Raw genomic sequence first — 23510 nt, forward strand, 5'->3', positions numbered from 1 at the left:
TTTTCTCTCGATATTTTGTGTACACCTAGGACAGATGTTCAAATTCAATATTTTCTTATCAAATTTGTGGTTCGTGCTCTTTGAATTTCTACTGCATGATGATTTATAACGAGGTAAATTTAAGACCTAATAATGAAGATAATACACTTACAGTCAAGACACTGTTACATTAAAAACGAGTATGCAAATCACATGTTTATGTGGAGTCCATGGAATAATGCATGTACATGTACGGATGCATCGAACCTTAGTTTCTTTGTACAAGAGCACATGTCGTTCAGTTGTTGTTTGCACACACTAATTTGGCTGCCCTGTAAAATACACATGATATATATGTTACCTTTGTTTGATCCTGTGCATCATCTATGGATCCCACCTTAGTGTTGAGGTCTATTTTGCGTATGTGCGTGTGTGTGTGTGTGTGTAATCAGGGAGGTGGAAGAAAGATCTTTCTTCCACCTCCCTGGTGTAATCAAGCCTATATTGTTTTCTTTGTCTCTTGTAAAGACTATTGGTCTTTACACAGCTACATGTATTACTGTAAATACAAATTTTCAAATGAATATTTCTGCAAGAGAATATTTCTGTGCTGATCCGTGGTGTAATTAATGGAGGCAATCAGCTAGGGGGACGGGGGGGGGGGCGAAGTTGTTCAGCCCTATTAGGGGTGGGCTCGGAGCTCATAGAGGAATCTTTCACAGTTACACCGTCTATATACGTGAGCGATCGCTCTTTAACCCAACTGCAAGCTAAATTTGAACCAAGAATCACCCTTTAAGTTCCGGGGCAGCAAGTTCTGTCTGTTCAACACCGGGGGGGGGGGGGGGGGGGCATCCAAACAGATGCAAGGATTTCCGTAGCTTGTAACAGTTTGTCAGAGACACATCCGACCAAAACGCCTCATGAAATGCCCCCTGGATTGCCTTGCAATTCACAGGAGCTGACATAATGATTCTGGAATATTTCTTCGTTTCAGCAGGGAGGTGGAAGAAAGATCTTTCTTCCACCTCCCTGGTTTCAGCGTGACACCAATGAACTGGCGCTTTATTTGCTCGTGAGATCGATTGTCCGTAACGGACCAATAGGAAGATGGCAACACGACTGGCGCTATAGCTGTTATCAAGTTTCAGCCATATTTCCAAGTATCTATTATGTTTGCGGTGCAAATGATATTCAAATGCATTCAACGCGCATAAATGCACAATACAAGATGCAGTAGACGTGACAGGTGAATGAATTCACCACTCGTACGTCTCACATCACCTTGGACTGAAGCATGACACTCAGATGAGCATTCTTTGTTTTCCTCATTATAAGTTGATTTTGAACGTAGTTTAATTTTGTCGTGGTATCGAAAGTTTTTGGACCAGGTAGGCCCCATAGAGTCAAGCTAGATCTATATAAGGAGATGGTGTTTTGTTGAGTGGTATTATTGTGAAGACTTGCACGATTGCAACCATGCCACATTTTCATGATTTTATGTGACCGTGCATCACAAAATCAACAAAACGTCGCACACCGTGATGTTACGTGAGGACTCAAAATAGGTCAAAGAGGCTAACCTAGACAACCAAGTATAAATAGGTTTTATGGCGGCCATTTTGAATTTATGCAAATTAGGTATTGATTCACCACTCGAATTTTAGGGAACTTTTAATATGTTGTTTTGATAGCTCTTCCAGGTTAAATGCAAGTGGAATTGTTTCTGTTGCAATTTGTTTTGGGTTGACCCCCTTTTTGTCATATTTTGACTGGACTAAGTGCGTGATTCAAGATAAAAATAACACAAATCAATAACGCGCGGTCCAAAGTGAACACCAAGTTTACAAAGATTCCACGACGGCAAGGTCCCTGACTTGGGGATGGGGGGGGGGGGGGGGTAGAGAGAGAGACCATTTGACAAAAAAGAAACCGCGCGTACTGGCGCATTCTTGGCGGTGATGAACACTCTGGGGCCTGGAGGAATGAACAGGGAAAATGTTTGACAAGTCGAAGACCCAGCCAGGATTACAAACGTAATGATTCTTTATTTCTCTCATCTAATTTGCCTAAAAAAGTGCTATCTCTCTCTCTCTCTCTCTTTCTCTCTATTTCCTTTTCTATTTCTTGTAAGAATTGTTTGTACTTACCGGTAAAGAAAAAATGAAAGAAATAAACAGTGTTAAACTTGAAATGCCTTATTTTCCTGCTTTAAAATACTTCTCCATTTTGTACATTATTTTTATTCTGAGTTGTGAAAAAAAAAAGAGAAAACATGTTGCTGATTGTTACTCTAAAAGTTGTTTATTCCGAAGGTTCGCTAATCTAAAACTTAAGAAATAGGAAATTCAATCTGGGAACATATTCAATTCGTTTTCAGATTAAGAAGCCTTTTCCCCATTTTCACATCAACCAAACTTCAGAATAATGCTACAAATGTTTGGACTAACAAACCCTCTTATATTTTCGGAAGAAAAACATTGGCACAGTGATTTTGCGTGTTTCAGATTTGGAATAACAAATTATAGAATACGTACAAATGTATCTCATGTCTTCTTCTTTTTTCATTATTTTATGAATAATGAATACCGGACAAACAAAAAATTAAAGATGTCAAACTACGACATAAACTTATGAGAGAGAGAGAAAGGGGGGGGGGAGGGGGGAAGGTTACTGGTCGTTACTTTAAAAGATCGTCACTCCCGAGAGTTCAATTATCCACAAACTGAAAAAAAGGGTTCTTAAATCGAAAAGAGAAAAAGATGAAAATTCAGTTTCGTTATTTCGAAGTCCTGTTCACTCAAAAACATTCCATATTCTGAATGTTCGTTTATCCGAAAACGAAATAAGTAATTTCTTGCCGCGTAATTCAATTTCAGATAAACGAACTTTTCGAACCACAAATCAAATATTAAACAAACCATAATTAAGTTTGTCGGATTAACAAACATCCGCACATGCAATATGCGTGTTTCGAAATAACTACCATCGGGATAGTGAATCTTATTCTTTTTCGGAATAACGAGCACCACGCAAAGAGGTTTATACGCGATGCCAAACTAAAATTCAAACCTATTTTTTCTCCTTTTTTTACCCCCCGTCTATACACGTTTTCTGAACATTTCCTTATGCCCGACTAAAAAAAAAAAATAATACTGTGAAAGTTCGTTTATTCGAAAATGAAACAAGCTAGCTCGAGAGTCGACACTCTGAAGGTTTGCTAATTCGACAATGAAAAAAGAAAAAAAAAAGTTAATCTGAACGTAAGATTAGCTTTGATTTTCTGACGGTTCGTTAATAATAATAATAATAATAATAAAGAGGTTTTGTAATTCCTTTTTTAGATTAATGTCCGGATAAACGCAGCTGTGGAATCACAAACATTCTTGCATGTTTTTGTTTTTTTTTTTTGGTTTTTTTGTGTTTTTGTGTTTGTCTTTTTTTTGTTTTTTTTTTGTTTTTTTTTTGTGTTTTTTTTTTTTTTTTTTTTTTTTGGGGGGGGGGGACGAATCATATTTCATTTTTACACTTGCGATCATCTACATTCATTAGACAGGGCTCGACACTAACTGTGGCCCTGTGGCCCGGGGCCACCAAAAAACGCACGTCGGGCCGACAATATTTCAGAAATGAAGATTTTGGTGGCCCGATCGGGCCACCAAAAAAGTCGGATGTTTGCCTTTACTGTTGGAAATGAACAGCGGTAACAATCGGCTACGTAAGATGCTAAAATAATTGGAAATGAATTCGGTAAGATTCAGCTCCTTACGATGCTAAAATTAATGTCAGATATTTGATTTTGCGTTCTGAAATGAATAAGGATATAATATTCGGCTCAGGAAGATGCTAAAAGTACATGTCGAATGATCCCTTAACGTTCGGAAATGAATAACAATGATATTCAACTCCGTACGATGATTAATGTCGGATGTTTGTTTTTACTTTCGAGAGTAAATAGCAATAACATTCGGCTCTGGAAGATGCTAAAATAAATGTCAGATGATTGCTTTTACGTTCGGAAGTGAATAGCAGCAACATTCTGCTCCATATGATGCTAAAATAAATGTCGGATATTTGCTATAACATTTCGAAATAAATAACAGTAACATTCAGCTGCGTTTGATGGTAAAGTAAATGTCTGATCAATGTCTGCCTTGACGTTCAAAAAAATGAAAAACAGTATAACATTCCGCTCAGTACGATTTAGAGTCTCGACGATCAGTATGTACGATGAATGACGGCGGCGGTTTAGACAAAAAATTTGGAAAAAGAAGTACTTCTTCACGGCTCATTCTTCCACCTCTGTAAGTAGCAATTCTCTTCGTAGAACAGTATACGAAATACACAGATTACGTGTGGCGAACATTACTCGTACAGTATTGAGTTTATGTTCATCCATTATTATTACGAACAAAAACATGCATAGAGAGCGAGTCAGCTGCAGGGAGTCTTGCATCGAACGTCGAGGGGGCATGGAGCTGGCGCATGTTCGAAGTACGTACAATATTACATGTTCCCATACACACACGTGTTTACGCACAGCTCTCACTCGACCGAGGAACAAATCAGAGCACAAACACACACACGCGAACACACACAACGCAGTGCGAACCACACACCAGCACAGTGCATGAACAGCCGATGCAGACCAGCTGAGAGCGAAACGTACCATCCAGTTTGCTGTGACCAGGGAGGTGGAAGTGACCATGGAGCTGTAGCTCCATGCTGTGACCGGATCTACTTTTTGAAGGCACGGAACCGAAATGCGGACAAAAACGTCTGAAAGAAATCTCTTTTATGCCGCCGCTAGCATTCACAAATTTCATACTTTATGAGGATGAAATGTAAGGAAAAACTGTGAACTACAAGGAGACATGCAAGAAAACTGCTAATAAACTAAATAATTGGACTTGCTAGGCTGCTAAACACAACACTGAAAACAATTCACGGTAGTAGTCTATCAGGGAGGCCACCTCCCTGAGTCTATGGAGCGAACGTGTACTTTCAGAGTACGAATCCAGTGCGTGACGTCATCGGGAAGGGGTATCGCCAGACCGTTCATCGGGGCATTTCGGGTTCCCTTTTTCGTCCGATTTCAATAATTAATAAAAAATAGTTGGGATTGTTCTTTTCTCTCGATATTTTGTGTACACCTGGGACAGATGTTCAAATTCAATATTTAGGTGATCCGAGAATCCTCTCGGATCACCTTCTGTATCTGTACGGATTCTTTGGGTGTTCTTCTTCTTTTTAGGTGATCCGAGTATCCTCTCGGATCACCTTCTGTATCTGTACGGATTCTTTGGGTGTTCTTCTTCTTTTTCTTCTTTATTTCTCCTCAAAAGTTGTGTATCGATTAGCTCAGAAAGTGCTCTTCCTATCAATTTCAAATTTATACCATATATGTATCATGTCCCAAAGACGACAAATTTTATAAAATCATAGCGATCAGTCGGCCGTGACGTCACTATGACGTCATTATATGAAAACACATTTTCATTCATATCTCATTAATGGAATATAATTTTGCAATGAAATTTACGTCAAATACATTTCAAGTTATGCGCATTTTACTCATATTCTCAGAATTCATATTTATCTTAAAACGCGCGCGTACGCGCGCGTTGAAATATTTGTATGCTCAGATCGAGCTCAAAATTTTTTTGCACACGTTTCAGACCATTTGGAGCATTTTTTGAAAAATTGAAAAAATTGGACGGACGCGTACGCGCGCGCACATATACGCACGCACAGCTCATATGTAATAGAAATTTCCCGCTTTTTCACACTTATCGGATGCCTGAAATGTCAAGGAATATTTCTACCAAGTTTCAAGTCAATCCGACTCAATATGACGTCATACGGGCCCGTCAAAGTCGAAATTCCGCGCGCGCGTCAATGGCGATATACAGTGCAACTATGCCAAAAAACCGCCAATTTTCATTCCGATTTTACTCGTCAGGATGAACGGTGACCCCCCATTTTTTTGACATATTTTGAAAGCTGATGAGTTGAACATGTCATTTCATGGGTTGGCAATGCTGAAAAACTGATTACAAGATATCGAATTTCTTAATAAAGTAAAAAAAGTAAATTTTCAAAATGACGTCATCAAATTTCAAGTTCACTCAAGCGTATCTCACTTATTCTTTTGTTGATTTTCATCCAAATTTCAATATGTTGTAGCTTATTAAATGTTCTTTCATTCATATAATGACAACATTTTGATTGGATGACGGCATCACCTCGTAAAAAGGGATTGAAAGTAACATTGTCAAATTTGACCAGTTTACGTGTTATCTCTATGGGAGTGCAGTTTTTCTGGAAATGAAAACTGACATGACTATCTTTATCGAGCACTAGCTCACTTATGCTTCGGTGAATTTCTCCCATATTTTAGTATGTTGTAGCTGAGACTTTGGGCTATCGTAAGTGCGCCCTCTGTTTTTTCATACGGAGTCGGCATCACGTCCAAAAACTTGGTTGAAATTAAAGCTTATCTTCGATGTATTGAAATATTTCTTTCTTTCTGCAACTTTCTTTGCATTAACTCAAGAAAAACATACCCTATCACCACCATATTTTGCACATGTTTAGTTCATGTCACGTACATTATTTCATAAAATAACAACTACTTTATCAGACGCCATCTTGGGTATGTAAATTAGGGTCAAAGGTCATAAATGTTTTATCCTGTATCTTGGTAAATACATGTCCTATTTTTCCCATATTTTGCACACGTAAAGACCATGTTACAAGGATCATTTCACAAAATAACCACGTTTTGCTCAGATGCCATCTTCTCTGTGCAAAGTGGGGTCAAAGGTCATATGTACTTCTTTCTTTATCTTCGTTGTGACGTGCTATGTCTATGGGAGGGGATTTCTCTAGATGTGAAAATTGACATGATTGTCTTTATCGACCACTAACTCACTTACCCTTCGGTGAATTCCTTCCAGATTTTAATATGTTGTAGCTGAAACTTTGCGCTATCGTACGCGTGCCCTTTGTCTTCAAATGGTGTCGGGATCACGTCCAAAAACGTGGTTGAAATTAAAGCTTATCTTCGATGTATTTTCATATTTCTTTCTTTTTCCAGCTTTCTTTGCAATAACTCAAGAAAAACAGCCCCTATGACCCCCATATTTTGCACATATTTAGTTCATGTTACGTACATTATTTTATAAAATAACAACTACTTGATCAGACACCATCTTGTGTATGTAAATTAGGGTGAAAGGTCATAAATGTTTCATCCTGTATCTTGGTGAATACATGTCTTATCTTTCCCATATTTTGCACACGCAAAGACCATGTTACAAGAATCATTTCACAAAATAACTACTTTTTGCTCAGATGCCATCTTGGGGGTGCAAAGTGGGGTCAAAGGTCAAATATACTTCATTCTGTTTCTTCGATAGTGTATACGGAATTCGGTACCCAAGATGGCAGGTCTGACTCCCTTTTCTAAATGAGAATCCAAATATCACACGGCCAATGTCTCTAAACACAGATGAAACCTATATGGTCATGCCTATTGCGATCAGGACTCGAATCATTGATTAAAAAAAATCGGATCACCTAATTTGTCAGTCTTGACAAATTCCGAGTCTAGTTCTTCTTCTTCTTTATTTCTCCTCAAAAGTTGTGTATCGATTAGCTCAGAAAGTGCTCTTCCTATCAATGTCAAAATTATACCATATATGTATCATGTCCCAAAGACGACAATCGAACTAAAATCAAAGTGATCAGTCGACCGTGACGTCACTATGACGTCATTATATGAAAACACATTCTCATTCAAATCTCATTAATGGAATAGAATTTCTCAATGAAATTTACGTCACATATATTTCAAGTCAAGCGCATTCTACTCATATTCTCAAAATTCATATTTACGCTTAAGACGTGCGCGTACGCGCGCGTTGAAATATTTGTATGCTCAAATCGAGCTCAAAATTTTTTTGCACACGTTTCAGACCATTTGGAGCATTTTTTGAAAAATTAAAAAAATCGGACGGACGCGTACGCGCGCGCACATATACGCACGCACAGCTCATATGCAATGAAAATTTTCCGTTTTTTCACTTTGATCGGATGTCTGAAATGTCAAGGAATATTTCTACCAAGTTTCAAGTCAATCCCACTCAAAATGACGTCATACGGGTCCGTCAAAGTTGAAATTCCGCGCGCGCGTCAATGGCGATATACAGTGCAACAATGCCAAAAAACTGCCAATTTTAAATCCGATTTTACTCGTCAGGATGGACGGTGACCCCCCATTTTCTTTACATATTATGAAAGCTGATGAGTTGTACATGTCATTGCATGGGTTGGCAATGCTGGAAAAATGATTAAAATATATCAAATTTCTTAATAAAGTTAAAAAAGTAAATTTTCAAAATGACGTCATCAAATTTCAAGTTCATTCAAGCATATCTCACTTATTCTTTAGTTGATTTTCGTCCAAATTTCAATATGTTGTAGCTTATTAAATGGTCTTTCAGATATATAATAACAACAATTTGATTGGATGACGGCATCACCTCGTAAAAAGGGATTAAAAGTAACATTGTTAAATTTGACCAGTTTACGTGTTATCTCTATGGGAGTGCAGTTTTTCTGGAAATGAAAACTGACATGACTATCTTTATCGAGCACTAGCTCACTTATGCTTCGGTGAATTTCTCCCATATTTTAGTATGTTGTAGCTGAGACTTTGAGCTATCGTGAGTGTGCCCTTCGTTTTTTCATACGGAGTCGGCATCATGCCCAAAAACTTGGTTGAAATTAAAGCTTATCTTCCATGTATTTTCATATTCCTTTCTTTCTGCAACTTTCTTTGCAATAACTCAAGTAAAACACCCCGTATCATCCCCATATTTTGCACATGTTTAGTTCATGTCATGTACATTATTTCATAAAATAACAACTACTTGATCGGACGTCATCTTGGGTATGTAAATTAGGGTCAAAGGTCATAAATGTATCATCTTGTATCTTGGTGAATACATGTCTTATCTTTTCCATATTTTGCACACGTAAAGACCATGTTACAAGGATCATTTCACAAAATAACCACTTTTTGCTCAGATGCCATCTTGGCTGTGCAAAGTGGGGTCAAAGGTCATATGTACTTCTTTCTTTATCTTCGTTATGACGTGTTATCTCTATGGGAGGGAATTTTTGTAGATGTGAAAATTGACATGATTGTCTTTATCGAGCACTAGCTCACTTATGCTTCGGTGAATTTCTCCCAGATTTTAATATGTTGTAGCTGAGACTTTGGGCTATCGAAAGTGTGCCCTCTATTTTTCATACGATCTCGGGATCACGTCAAAAAACGTGGTTGAAATTAAAGCTTATCTTCGATGTATTGAGATACTTCTTTCTTTCTGCAACTTTTTTTACAATAACTCAAGAAAAACAGACCTTATCACTCCCATATTTTGCACATGTTTAGTTCATGTCACGTACATTATTTCATAAAATAATAACTACTTGATCAGACGTCATCTTGGGTATGTAAATTAGGGTCAAAGGTCATAAATGTATCATCCTGTATCTTGGTGAATACATGTCCTACCTTTCCCATATTTTGCACACGTAAAGACCATGTTACAAGGATCATTTCACAAAATAACCACTTTTTGCTCAGATGCCATCTTGTCTGTGCAAATTGGGGTCAAAGGTCAAATATACTTCATTCTGTATTTTCGTTAGTGTATACGGAATTGTGTACCATAGATGTCAGGTCTGACTACTTTTTCTAAATGAGAATCCAAACATCACTCGGCCAATGTCCACTAAACACAGATGAAACCTGTATGGTCATGCCTATTGGGATCAGGAGACTCAAATCGTTGATTTACGAACAGATCGGATCACCTAATTTGTCAGTGTTGACAAATTCCAAGTCTAGTTTTTTATCAAATTTGTGGTTCGTGCTCTTTGAATTTCTACTGCATGATGATTTATAACGAGGTAAATTTAAGACCTAATAATGAAGATAATACACTTACAGTCAAGACATTGTTACATTAAAAACGAGTATGCAAATCACATGTTTATGTAGAGTCCATGGAATAATGCATGTACATGTACGGATGCATCGAACCTTAGTTTCTTTGTACAAGAGCACATGTCGTTCAGTTGTTGTTTGCACACACTAATTTGGCTGCCCTGTAAAATACACATGATATATATGAAGAGTTTGTTTGCAAAAACCGATAAGTCCATATTTGTCAAATGGAGATATTTGGGATTAAAGGTCAAGAAAAATAAAGAGAATAATAAGAAAATTTTTGCTTCTTTTGACCATAACTTTAAAAAGATAACTTTATATGTAGTGACCAATATATCATTTAAAAGGTATTATTTTGTACTTTATGACAGAGACCATACTTCAAAATCTTCGAAAATGGACTTATCGGTTTTTGCAAACAAACTCTTCATATGTTACCTTTGTTTGATCCTGTGCATCATCTATGGATCCCACCTTAGTGTTGAGGTCTATTTTGCGTATGTGCGTGTGTGTGTGTGTGTAATCAAGCCTATATTGTTTTCTTTGTCTCTTGTAAAGACTATTGGTCTTTAAACAGCTACATGTATTACTGTAAATACAAATTTTCAAATGAATATTTCTGCAAGAGAATATTTCTGTGCTGATCCGTGGTGTAATTAATGGAGGCAATCAGCTAGGGGGACGGGGGGGGGGGGCGAAGTTGTTCAGCCCTATTAGGGGTGGGCTCGGAGCTCATAGAGGAATCTTTCACTGTTACACCGTCTATATACGTGAGAGATCGCTCTTTAACCCAACTGCAAGCTAAATTTGAACCAAGAATCACCCTTTAAGTTCCGGGGCAGCAAGTTCTGTCTGTTCAACACCGGGGAGGGGGGGGGGGGGGGCATCCAAACAGATGCAAGGATTTCAGTAGCTTGTAACAGTTTGTCAGAGACACATCCGACCAAAACGCCTCATGAAATGCCCCCTGGATTGCCTTGCAATTCACAGGAGCTGACATAATGATTCTGGAATATTTCTTCGTTTGAGCGTGACACCAATGAACTGGCGCTTTATTTGCTCGTGAGATCGATTGTCCGTAACGGACCAATAGGAAGATGGCAACACGACTGGCGCTATAGCTGTTATCAAGTTTCAGCCATATTTCCAAGTATCTATTATGTTTGCGGTGCAAATGATATTCAAATGCATTCAACGCGCATGAATGCACAATACAAGATGCAATAGACGTGACAGGTGAATGAATTCACCACTCGTACGTCTCACATCACCTTGGACTGAAGCATGACACTCAGATGAGCATTCTTTGTTTTCCTCATTATAAGTTGATTTAACGTAGTTTAATTTTGTCGTGGTATCGAAAGTTTTTGGACCAGGTAGGCCCCATAGAGTCAAGCTAGATCTATATAAGGAGATGGTGTTTTGTTGAGTGGTATTATTGTGAAGACTTGCACGATTGCAACCATGCCACATTTTCATGATTTTATGTGACCGTGCATCACAAAATCAACAAAACGTCGCACGCCGTGATGTTACGTGAGGACTCAAAATAGGTCAAAGAGGCTAACCTAGACAACCTTAAAGACACCCAGTCGCGAGGATACATGGACATATTTCAGCCGCGGGCGGCAGCACGTAAACTCGCTTCCGAAGTTGCTACGAAGCGAAATTGTGTGCGTGCGCAAGACATCCCTAAAGCAATGTATCGCGCTATAGTATCTCGATTGCTCGCTTGATTGATCTGAGCGCGGGACAGTACGTTTTGTGTAATGTGAATTGAATGTATGGTATACTGTATGTACTGTGTGATGTTCACAAGAGCTAGCTAGCTGCCTATAATTCGTACGACTACGCCTTCTGTTCATCGCATCGTCGATCGTCGTCACTCGTCAACTATACTGTAATCTATTAATCGTCAGATCAGATCAGACTAGTGAGTGCAGACCACATTATAGATAGGGTGGCCATCATGGACGATGACACATCGTCATGGGTAGCGGATATTAACGCCGAGTTGTCTATTCTGAACGCGGACGATTGGGTCGGAGACCCTGTATCATGTACTTGCTCTGGCGTGTGTAAATTCAGGACGGGGAAGCGACTGTGCCCGTGCAGGGCCAACGGCCACAGTTGCACTGCACAGTGTACCTGTGGCCATGGTAGAAGGGGGCCGTGCACCAACCGACATACCGTTTCATCATCTTCAGTAAATATGTCTAAAATCTATATCTAATCAACTCGCACACATTGAGCGTGAGACTCACGCTCACTCAAGCAATTCAACCAGTTTTGACTGCCTTACTCTGATTAACAAAATCTCATGCTAAACCCCCCAAATGGAATGTACAATTGTACCTACATGAATACAAAAATAAATATATCTCTAAATTCTCTGATATTCCGAATATCGATAGGCCCAAGCCCAAAAATTCGAGATTTTCCCGTGTGGGTGTAAACTTTAAGCTTGACCAATAATAATCATTTTTGGTTCACGCACAAAGACGAGCTATTGTGTTACGATTGGTTTCTACCTATGCCACGTGAGCGTAGCTTGTACTTTTGGCAAATTACTACAATGTAGTACAGTCCATGTATGGCTATGACGTGTGCTTTACATTGATTTACGTACACTGACAGGGTACGTTCGACTTACATACATATTGTACGTACGTACACGGTGTGTATGGCCGCACAGCAGGCCGCCAGGCACCAGCCAACTTAACTTCAAGTCAAAGTAGGGCCTAAACTAGAATCTATTGTTAGATCTATTATCTAACCTAAGTTCCCCTGTTTAACGTTAGAGTTCTACCAGATCTATTGGGTTAGACTACATGTATGATGGAGCTTGCGATAGATCTATTCAATTATTTAAAATTTATTTGCAAATCCTAAATCATATTCTTGGGGAATTTGCATAATATGATTGATATGAAACACTTCTCATTTAATGGGACTAATGACATTTGCTACCTACTGCTGGGTCAGTTTTTAAGAAGCGATAAACTGACCCAGCAAATGTCATTTCGATTACGGCGTTATCATAATTTGACATAAATGAGAACTTAGAGAAGTTTTTCGCGGAATTATACATAGAAAAATAGGCCTACTTGTCGATCAAACGCAAAGCCAAAGGCCCTAAAGTTGCTGATAGATTAGAAAAAGTCATTCCACTTCAATCATTGATTCATGTAGGTCTAATAGACTTCTAACGTTACTTACACATCATCTGGATCTGGATTCCTTGAAGTTGTTGACTTGGCCAGCTGGGGTTGCTTGATTGGCGTAAGCCGTGGCATTACAATTCCACCGTGTATGCATAACACGAATTTGCACATTCTAAATTCCTGCAAAACTGTTCGTGCAACTCCAGCAAGTGAAAAGCAAATTTTTCATCGGCACGCTGACACTGAAGCTTCCCCCTCTGCCACTGGTCTCTTTGTACTTGTCCTAAGCATGCTAAGAACACGTCTCTCTGAGTTCTCCACTCGTCGATAGCGTCAAACAAGTAGATACGTTTCCTCGAGTTGGACGGCTGTTTGATCTCCATTTTGAGGTTTCATTACTAAACCAAAGCCAAGGCTAAGCCGAAACAGTACAGCACTTTTTATTGTAAACAGTACACGCATACCACACACATTATTGATATTGACATACCGGTACCGACGACTTTATATCAACTTTGTTATGTTACGATCCGGCCCAACGTACTGTACGTATAACACAGCTGACGCAGCACACTATATTGCACGATGAGATCAAAACAACCTGCCATATGGCCATATGCATTGCAACTTGCTATAACTGAAGCTTAGAGTTTTAATATTTCTTCATCAAAGCATATTCATAAATACCAAATATTAAACAAAATGATATATGAATAATTTAAAATATTGTTATATAATATTTTCAGACATTTTAAAATACTATTGCTTAGATTGCTGAAATTGGCACCATAGTGCAAATAAACAGAGACTGGAGCCAGATACGTACGTACGTACACCACACAGCTCTACTGTTGTGTCGCCGCGACCGGTAGGAGAGATTTTCATGCGCATGACTGGTTGTGCGGTTTTGTGCGTGCACCCATTCGGCCCCATTCGGTAGGTATTCGGGCGTCCATGTTGAAATTACAGTGGACGGCTCGCACGGCTCTCGTGCCCCACTGGTTTTTCGCTGGTGCGCTGCGTAGCGTCGTGTTCGGCATTCGGTACATACGGGGGTACTATAACGGGAGAAGCAGCTTGTCGTGCTTTTCTACTGAGCTGCGAATCGCCTGCGACGACTGTATGCCTTTAAGTTTTTCATAATTATGTTCGTTTAGAGCAATTCGTTTTTCTACATCATTCTAAAGTCTAGGATCATAGAATAAATGGGGAATGGTGTTTTTGCTGCTTTTCTAGAACATTTTTCTTGTAGATTATTTTGTTTGGTGTGTCTTAGAGTCACCTCTTTTCTTCAAAATACTTTATACACTTATACACTCTCCACTTTAAATTCTAATAATTTTTGAAAAGATAATGCTTTTGCTTCAAAAGTTGGTAGTACATGTAGTCATGGGCAGAATGTGCGAATAGAGCAAACGTAATTTTAGTTTAATCTGAAAATCCCTTCATTGTTGTTGCTATGGGGTTTTATCTCCTGTTTTTGTTCTATTCATTGCACAGCTTCCACAGCTCGGTATATTAAGCGTTTCAATAAACCCTACACTTCGGAGGTTCTTTTCTCAGTACACACTCTTCCAGAGCCTGTGCTCTCTTTCCAATATTTAGATATGTTAGGAGAGTCCCTTTGAATAGAGTTATATATCATTTAGAGCTTTAAGTCACATAATGGGGTGTTTAAAAAAATGACTGAGCTAAGCACCCACAGCTTGAAAAAAAAAAAAGTGTGGGGAGGGGTGAGGGGACGTTGTTCAGCCCTATTAGGGGCGGGCTCTTAGATCCAGAAGGATTTTCGACTGTGACATCAGGAGGGATTGCAGCTCTTCCACCTATCTGTACGCTAAATTTGAACCAACAATAAACCTTTAGGTTCGCGGTATCAATCTTTGTCAATGCAACACATGAATTGCCTTCCAATTCACACGAGCTGAAATAAAATGACTCTGGAATATTTCTTTGTTTGACCGTGGCACCAATGACCTGGTGCTTTATTTGCTCGTGAGATTGATTGTTCGTAACGGACCAATAGGAAGATGGCAAACACGACAGGCGTTTGCTGTTGTCAGGTTTCCGCCATGTTCTCACGGCATCTTTATTTTTGCGTTCAAAATGATATTCAATTTTATTACCGTGCACTATATAACATGATTCAATTGTATTACCGTGCACTATATAACATGCAGCAGATGTGATAGGTACATTTACCACTCGCAGGACGCACATCACCTTGGACTGAAACACGACACTCAGGTAAGCATTCTTTGATTTCCTCATAATAAGTTTATTTAACGTAGCCTTAAGTTGCGCGATATCGAAAAGTTTTTGTACCAGGTATAGAATCAGGCTAAATGTGTATAAGGAGATGGTGTTTTGATGAATATCATTATTTGGAAGACTTGCACGATTGTGGCCATGCCGCATTTTCATGATTTATATGACCGTGCATCACAAAATCATCAAAAAGTTGCAGGCCGTGATTTTACGTGAGGACTCAAAATAGGTGAAAAAGGTGAACCTAGAAAGTTTTAAGTTTTCCATATATTATTCGTAAAGAGCAATTCGTTCTTCAACATTATTCTAAAGTTTGGGATCATGGAATAAATGGGAAATGGTGTTTTTGCTGCTTTTCTAGAACATTTTTTTTGTAGATTATTGTGTTTTTGTGTGTCTTAGAGTCCCCTTCTCATTTCTTCAAAATCCTTTTTATACTCTTCACTTTAAAATCCAATCACTTTTGAAAGGACAATGATACTGCTTAAAAAATTGGTAGTACTCATGGGCAGAAATGTGCGAATAGAGCAAAAGTAATTTTAGTTTAATATGAAAATTTGTTCATTGTCGTTGCTATGGTGTTTTACCTCCTGTTCATGTTCTATTCATTGCACAGTTACCACAGCTCTGTAAAATTAAGCGCTTCAATAAACCCTACATTTCGGAGGCTCTTTTCTCATAACACACTCTTCCAGAGACTGTGCTCCCTTTCCAATATTTAGATTTTAGGAGAGTCCATTTGAATAGAGTCACACATCATTTAAAGCTTTATGTCACATAATGGGGTGTTTGGAAAAAATGACTGATCTAATCACTCACAGCTTGCAAAAAGTGTGGGGATGGATGAGGGGACGTTGTTTAGTCCTTTTAGGGGGGACGGGATCTTAGATCCAGGAGGATTTTCCACTATGACATCGGGAGGAATCGCTCTTTCACCCAACTTCATGCTAAATTTGGACCAATAATAAATTTTTGAGTTCAAGGGGTATCGATCTCTGTCAATACAACACCTGGATTGCTTTGCAATTCACACGAGTTGAAATAAAATGATTCTGGTATATTTCTTTGTTTGAGCGTAGCACCAATGACCTTGTGCTTTATTTGCCTGGGAGATTGACTGTTCGTAACGGACCAATAGGAAGATGGCAACACGCACAGGTGTTAGCTTTTGTCAGGTTTCCGCCATATTCCCAGACCATCTTCATTTTTGCGCTGAAAAGAACATTCAATTGCATTACTGTGCATGAATGCACTATGTCGTTGGTCGCATTACGAACCGGCGAATGTTCGAATTTGCGCGGAAACACGATTACGAGATAATCGCGTTTAAAGAATCGGGACTTCTTTAAACGTATAAAAACGTGTCTTATAACCGCACATTGATGATGATATTAAGAGAGTGATGAAAGCGGAATTTTCTGCTTTGTCTGATACTAAATATTATTTTGTAGCTGCACCTGGGGCTCTGTGGTAGTGATGCAAAGTGCGTTTGCCGGTTCGTAAAACCACCCATTTCAGCGTTTTACGTACATCGCGTACTAAAGAGAGGGCATTACGAACCGGCAAATGTATACATTTGCCGGTTCGTAAAGCCCATGCTCAATACGTGTGGACGTAGCGAGTGCGCATTACGAACCGGCAAATGTAACATAAAATGGCGCGTATCATCACACATTCCACACGCTTAGGTGGTACGCGCACAGTGTAATGTATACATTCGCCGCTCTAGGTAGTGGGATTGTGATTCATTCATGTTCATTCATGTTCATTCATGTTAGTTGTATCATAATCATGGATATTAGGAAAGTGTAACAAACACCACAGTTATTTTCTCAAACTATACAACCTACCTGTACTTTTACACATTAATTGTTGATGCGAGTAATGTTATCAAACTGTGCAATGGGTTTTTGATTGGATGAGTACCGTTCTATTAAAGCGTGCCTGGTAGTCACTCACTATCTATAAATATTACAAGTGTTAAGTCATTATCAGTATTGAGAGAATATAATGACACCCATACAAACACAAACATACACAAACACACATACACGCACATATACCAGTAAACACACTCGAACCCACACACACAACCTACTTTCTGACACATTAATTGTTGATGCCAGTAATGTTATCAAACTGTGCAATGGGTTTTTATTGACTACTGGATGAGTACTAAAAGTGCGCCTGGTAGTCACTGTCTATAAAAAAGTGTAAATTCATTATTGAGAGAATATAATTACACCCATGCAAAACACAAACATACACAAACACACACTATACATGCACATACCAGTACACACACTCGAACAAACACACACACACACATACCCTCTTACAAAGCAGTCATAATCACCTTGTTCTCCCAATTCTAGGTATCTGTGTCTCTCTCACTCCTCTTTTCTTTCTTTTGTTCTTTTTTTTTTGTTTTCTATTCACCAGTCCCCAAGTTTGTGAAGAATTCTGCATTTTATTAATTCAAAATGCACCATTCCACATGTGTGTTCATAAACATACAGTAACTACAAAACAAAGCATTCTCCTCAAACTTCCAGATATAACCTGTAAATTCAGAGAGTGATTTTTTTTTTTTTTTGCATTTTCGACAGCTCACAATAATTACATTGCACACTATTATTACAATACATTAAATTACAATTGATACAAAATAAATGTGACATTCTCCATGATACTTCACTATGTAATCTCACTTGGAATGAGAAGTTAGGCATTTGTTGCATTTCAGAATTGTGTTCTGACCACTATAAAAGTGGTGCAATAACATGTACAAAATACAAAATTCTCCCAACACTTCACGAGGTAATCTGACCTGTAAATTGGTGAGAAGTTCTGCATTTCCTTGACTTTAATGTATTACAGTAGTACGCGTGTTAGTCACAAATAGTGCAATAACATGATCAAGTGTACCATTCTCCTCACACTTCACAAGGTAGTTTTGCCCAGGGTTGAATTAATGAAAGTGATACCCAATGTGTTTATAAACACGAGTCTACAAACTTTAACAGTCTGCCAACTACTGGACTGCTGGGAGGAGAGTAGTGTACGTCATTTGTCTCTTTTTGCTGTCCTTAGGATGGGGGACAACATGACAACATGTTAATAACATGTCTGGCTAGCCATTCTCTTTCTAGGACCAGAATTTTCAAGGCATGATAATATTGTCTGATAGACATTCTGCCATTTTCACTGAGGCAATCATAGCCAAAAGATTGATATGGTTACGTGTTAAATCACATCTTTGATGGTTAAAATGTGTTCTACCATCTACAAATATTTCTGACTTTTTGTAGGCTTCCCCACTGTTCAGCTTTTTTTTTTTTTTTGACAATTCTGTTTTAGATTCCATTAATTTTTTTCATGACAACTGAAGATCTATCAGGAATAGAACTGATGTCAGTACCTACATATTCTTCCACATGAAAATCTTCTGGCTTTGCACTGACATCTATCTTCCACTCCCTCAAAAGCCTCAATGGCAGTAGTTTCCAAATTTGCAATGAAGAGACAATAAATGGAATACATACTGGAACACTACACTTTATTTCTATTGTTTCTTTTATATTTGAATAAGGTCCTCCCGAAGTGATAAAAATTGGTCGATTTGTGTGAAACTGTGTTGAAATTATTGAAAGCATGTAGCAAATATGTAACACTGAAGATAAAATAATTACCAGAAAGTATTACAAACTTGATCATGCATCAAGTCTTTGTACAAGGCACTATGAGCAAGAAATTCACCAATAATTCCCTTTCCTTTCCTTACAAGAAACATGTACAATAGTTTGCCTAAATGGTCTTTATTTTAGGAAAGTTGGTAAACAGTTAGTGCACTACTAATAATGTAAATACAACCAGATGTATACCAACAAGACTAGATAAAGGGCAGTATAGAATACATACAGCATAATATGAATATGCTGTACTTCCATTACACTTCACAAACAGTTTTCTATTGCTTTCCTATGTCCGGTTACCATCAAAATCGGTTCTTCAATGTCTGACAGGGACATTGCTTTCTCGAGATTTAACAGTTTTCCATCATCCAGCAAGGTTCAGTATTCTTTGTTATCTGAAATAAGAGTGGAGGACTTAGTCTGCTTTCAAATTGAAATCAGGTACACCTAATGCAAGGAAAACAAATACATAATTTGATGAAACTGCCAAGTCTGGTTGAATAATTGTTACTTCATTTACTTTTTTTTTTTTACTATTCTTTGCAGAAGACAAACTATTTTCTTTAAATTTTACAGGTTGCCTGCCACAAACTTTTTCTTACAAGAGTGAAGGATAAAAGAAAAAAAAAAGAAAAGATAACCAAAGTATTTATCACATGTTTAAATTATTTTACATTTGTTATTGGAAAATTAAGTTTTGGCTCATAATTGCTTTTTTTAGGAATTTGCACCACACAGACAGATAATGCAAGAAATACCAACAACAGTTATACAATGCCCTGAACTTCTCAACTCCAGTTGAATTACCTTCAGCTTCAAAGGTAACATTGCTGCGTTGTTTCTTAGAATGCGGACACCACAGTTGTTTGTAGAGGCTCTGCTTCTGTTGCTGCTGCTGCTTCTAGCAGTGTTGCTAATGTTCCTGGAAGTGCAAATGCTAAAGTTGCAAGTAGAGGCTCTGCTGCTACAGTGGTAAGTAGAGGCTCAGTTGCTACAGTTGTAAGTAGAGGCTCTACCACTGTTGTCGTACTTAAGAGGCTCAGCTGCTAGGGCTGTATGTACAGGCTCCGCTGCTGCTGCTGCTGCTGCTGCTGCTTCAAGCGGTGCTGCTGATGTTTCTGGGGATTCAGCTGTCACAAATCGACGTTGAGGCTCTGCTACTGCTGTCGCAAGTAACGATACTGCTGGGGAAGTTGTAAACAATGCATCAATGAAAAAAATTATGTGACCATCCTGTGGGTAGAATCAACAAGATTTATACTAGATATACTTGCAAACATCTACCATGGACACTAGAATCTACAGTGTATTACATGCACATAAAGCAAATTATCAGTAATTGATTTTGTTTTGGGACTGAGAACAGACGTTGACATAATAAATTGTAAGTAATAATCAATATCAGACTTTTAAAGAAAGGAAGTGGAAAGCTAACAGTCTTCAGCATCCTACAGTCATTACAAACTGCAATTACGACATTTGTTTTATTCATTACACAGAATTGAACATTTATATTGAAATGGTAATGCAATGAAAGTACATTGTACCTACATGATACTATGCATAAAAATCTCTACATCATTTTAAAATGAAAAAAGACATAATATATCTTGATAAACTTATTGATGTAGAACAAATCAGTAACTATGTATTCAAATTACCTCAGGCAGAAAGAGGAATGCCCTCGTCATCTGACATCCTACGTCCATCCATGGGCATGTTGAAGACTTGAAGCACCCTCCCTTTCCACCAGCCATTTTCACTTCTCATATGTACGCAGGAACCTGTTTCGGTTTGGTCCGTTGAGCATGATAGAGGTCACTTGAGCTGACAGGATTCATAGAACCATCCCTCTTCCACTTGACAAGAACATCTATGCCTACGGTGGTTCAAAAACACACAAAATTGTGTGGACAATTTCAGTGAGAAATTTGATAGTTGTGTCATACACTATGTGATAAAACATTACAAGTACCTGCAGGTTTGAAAAATGTGAAGAAGAGTATTTCTTACAGCTAAAGCACAATTTCAGAAGAAAAAACAAAGTAACATAAGGAAATTCTTTACAGGCAATCACCTACGACATTTTGTGAGATAAAATGAAAATAGCTACAGCCAGCATACCTATTTGAAATGCAAAAAAAAATTGTCATCAAAGTCTGCTGTTCTCTGAAGGGCATAGTAATTCAGGTGCTATTGGTCGAGCTTTTACACCTTGGGGTTGGCAAAGGTAAATAATGATAACTGCTACACATTCTTTGATTAGAAATGTGATGTCTTTCACATAAAAACCTAACAATCTTATACACAGAAGTGTTAGTGCTTGCTTTTTTCTCTTTTAATACATTGAGTAGCAGTCAACATTGATATACATGTATGAAATAATTACAGTAAGGCCATTAGAAACTTCCCCCAAGTATGCTCAAGCAGGTGCCTAGGGAAGAGCTTGTAATATCAACATGAGCCTGTCCTCACCAGGTTAATATCTGCATAAGATACTTGACAGTAGAGTTAGATAAGATTGACATTATAGAAAAGGTATGACTACATTACCTAGTACATTCCAGATATCAAAACAGTGATTTCTGTCAAATGACATGGTATTGTTCAATCATCTATTCCACTGAAAGTAATAAATGACCTATTCCATTCACCGTAAACTGAGAAATGTTTGTGAATACCTGGTTCCCGGTACACTTTATGGTCCACAAGTACCGGTACCATAATCACTTGTTACGAATCAAACTTACCATTATAGGCAGAAGGAAAAACATCCTCATCACCACTACTCTCTGCGGTTGTACGTAGAGGCTCTGCTGCTACAGTCTGAAAGGCTCAGCTGCTACAGTTGAAAGTTAGGATCATGCTGCTACAAATGTAGAGTTTTACAGTAGCATACGTAGACGCTCTGTTGCAATAGTACTGTCGGTAGGCCTACTGTAGTACATAGAGGCTTCGCGACTACAATTGTATGGAGAAGTTCAGCTGCTACAGTTGCACTTTACAGGCTCTGCTAATGCTGCTCCTGCGCCGAGAGGTGCTGCTGATGTTCCTGGGATGCTAGCTGCTACAGTTGTAATGATAGCGGTGCTGCCTTTGTTTGTGGGGACTCGGCTCCTCCTTGTAGTGGCCTGCTGCTCCTAGAATTATCCCCAAGATATAAATAAGGAAAATCATGTCAGTGTTATCAGGGCACAAATAGGATACCGCGGTAACTTATATAGAATAAAAATCCCTGGATATAGGCTTATACTTGTACCGGTACATGAGTGTTTAAAAAAAAAAAAAAAAACTGTGAGTACCGGTACCGGTAATCAACTTCGTTTAATTTTTCTGAAAGTTCATTGATATCTGTCCCAGTAATCAAAATAAGTAACATACCGGTGAATACAACCTCGATCTAGCCTATAAATTTACTGTTTATGCAGGATTTTAGTTAGACAGTAAAGGCCAGAGCAGCTATTCTTGCATGCTTAAGGAAGCTATATGTAACTATAACTGACTTAACACTGACGCTAAACAGTCTCATCATGCAATTTCATTCTTACTTAGGGCCTAAATACTATTTTTTTTTAACGCAACAACATGAATCTTTGAAAACAATGATAATCATTTATTACTTTGGGCCTATTTTCAGTTCTACCTGGGTATTTGCAATTGCTACACGATATTTTTTTTTTTTTCAGTTTATAGATTCTACTATGCTTTAGTTTAAAAAACAATGCATCCGGGTTGTATGGGAGGATTGCTTTATCTCTGACCAAGAATAATCAAGGACCACCTTCGACAAAAATGGTGGCTAGGTGTACGACTGTGTAGGATCTACAACTACAAGGAAATGAAATACACAGGAAAGCTACTTTTACATGATAATGTCGAGCAATTCTACTTCTCTGATGTAATATTTTATGATTACACATTAACCTGCCCCGATTATCATTACTTTTGTTTTTAAACAGAAGATTAAATAACAAATGGGCAACAAAATGCACCTAGTAGTTACATACCAGCACAATTCCAAGTGCATGGGACTGATGGTGATGACGAGCCCTCGCTCGCGGCCTCGCAAGCACCTCGATTCGCCCCACATACCTCACGTGTGTTCCGTCTGAACAGGGATTTTACGAACGGCGTATACGAACATTTGCCGGTTCGTAATGTCACAAATTGCAGCATTTGGACATTTTGAAAATTCGTCACTACCAAAAATACATGTTTTCGTGAATTTTGCGATTTGATATTTTGGGGATAGATAGAGTTTGGTATGGACATTCAAAAAATGGAAAAAAGTGAATTTTGAAAAATTGACCCAAATTCGAACATTCGCCGGTTCGTAATGCGACCGACGATATAACATGCAGCAGATGTGACAGGTAAATA

General features: G+C 38.3%; 1 long non-coding RNA gene across 1 annotated transcript; it reads right to left on the reverse strand.

Moving 5' to 3' along the window:
- Nucleotides 1-20212: 20212 nt before the first annotated feature.
- Nucleotides 20213-22328, reverse strand: LOC140234530 (uncharacterized). The gene is made up of 3 exons (XR_011901632.1): nucleotides 21881-22328; nucleotides 20792-21009; nucleotides 20213-20311 (listed from the first exon to the last, which is right to left on the reverse strand). It is a non-coding gene; the product is annotated as an uncharacterized lncRNA (long non-coding RNA).
- Nucleotides 22329-23510: the final 1182 nt, after the last annotated feature.

This window comes from Diadema setosum, chromosome 10 (genome assembly GCF_964275005.1).
Source record: "Diadema setosum chromosome 10, eeDiaSeto1, whole genome shotgun sequence".
Lineage (NCBI taxonomy): Eukaryota > Metazoa > Echinodermata > Echinoidea > Diadematoida > Diadematidae > Diadema > Diadema setosum.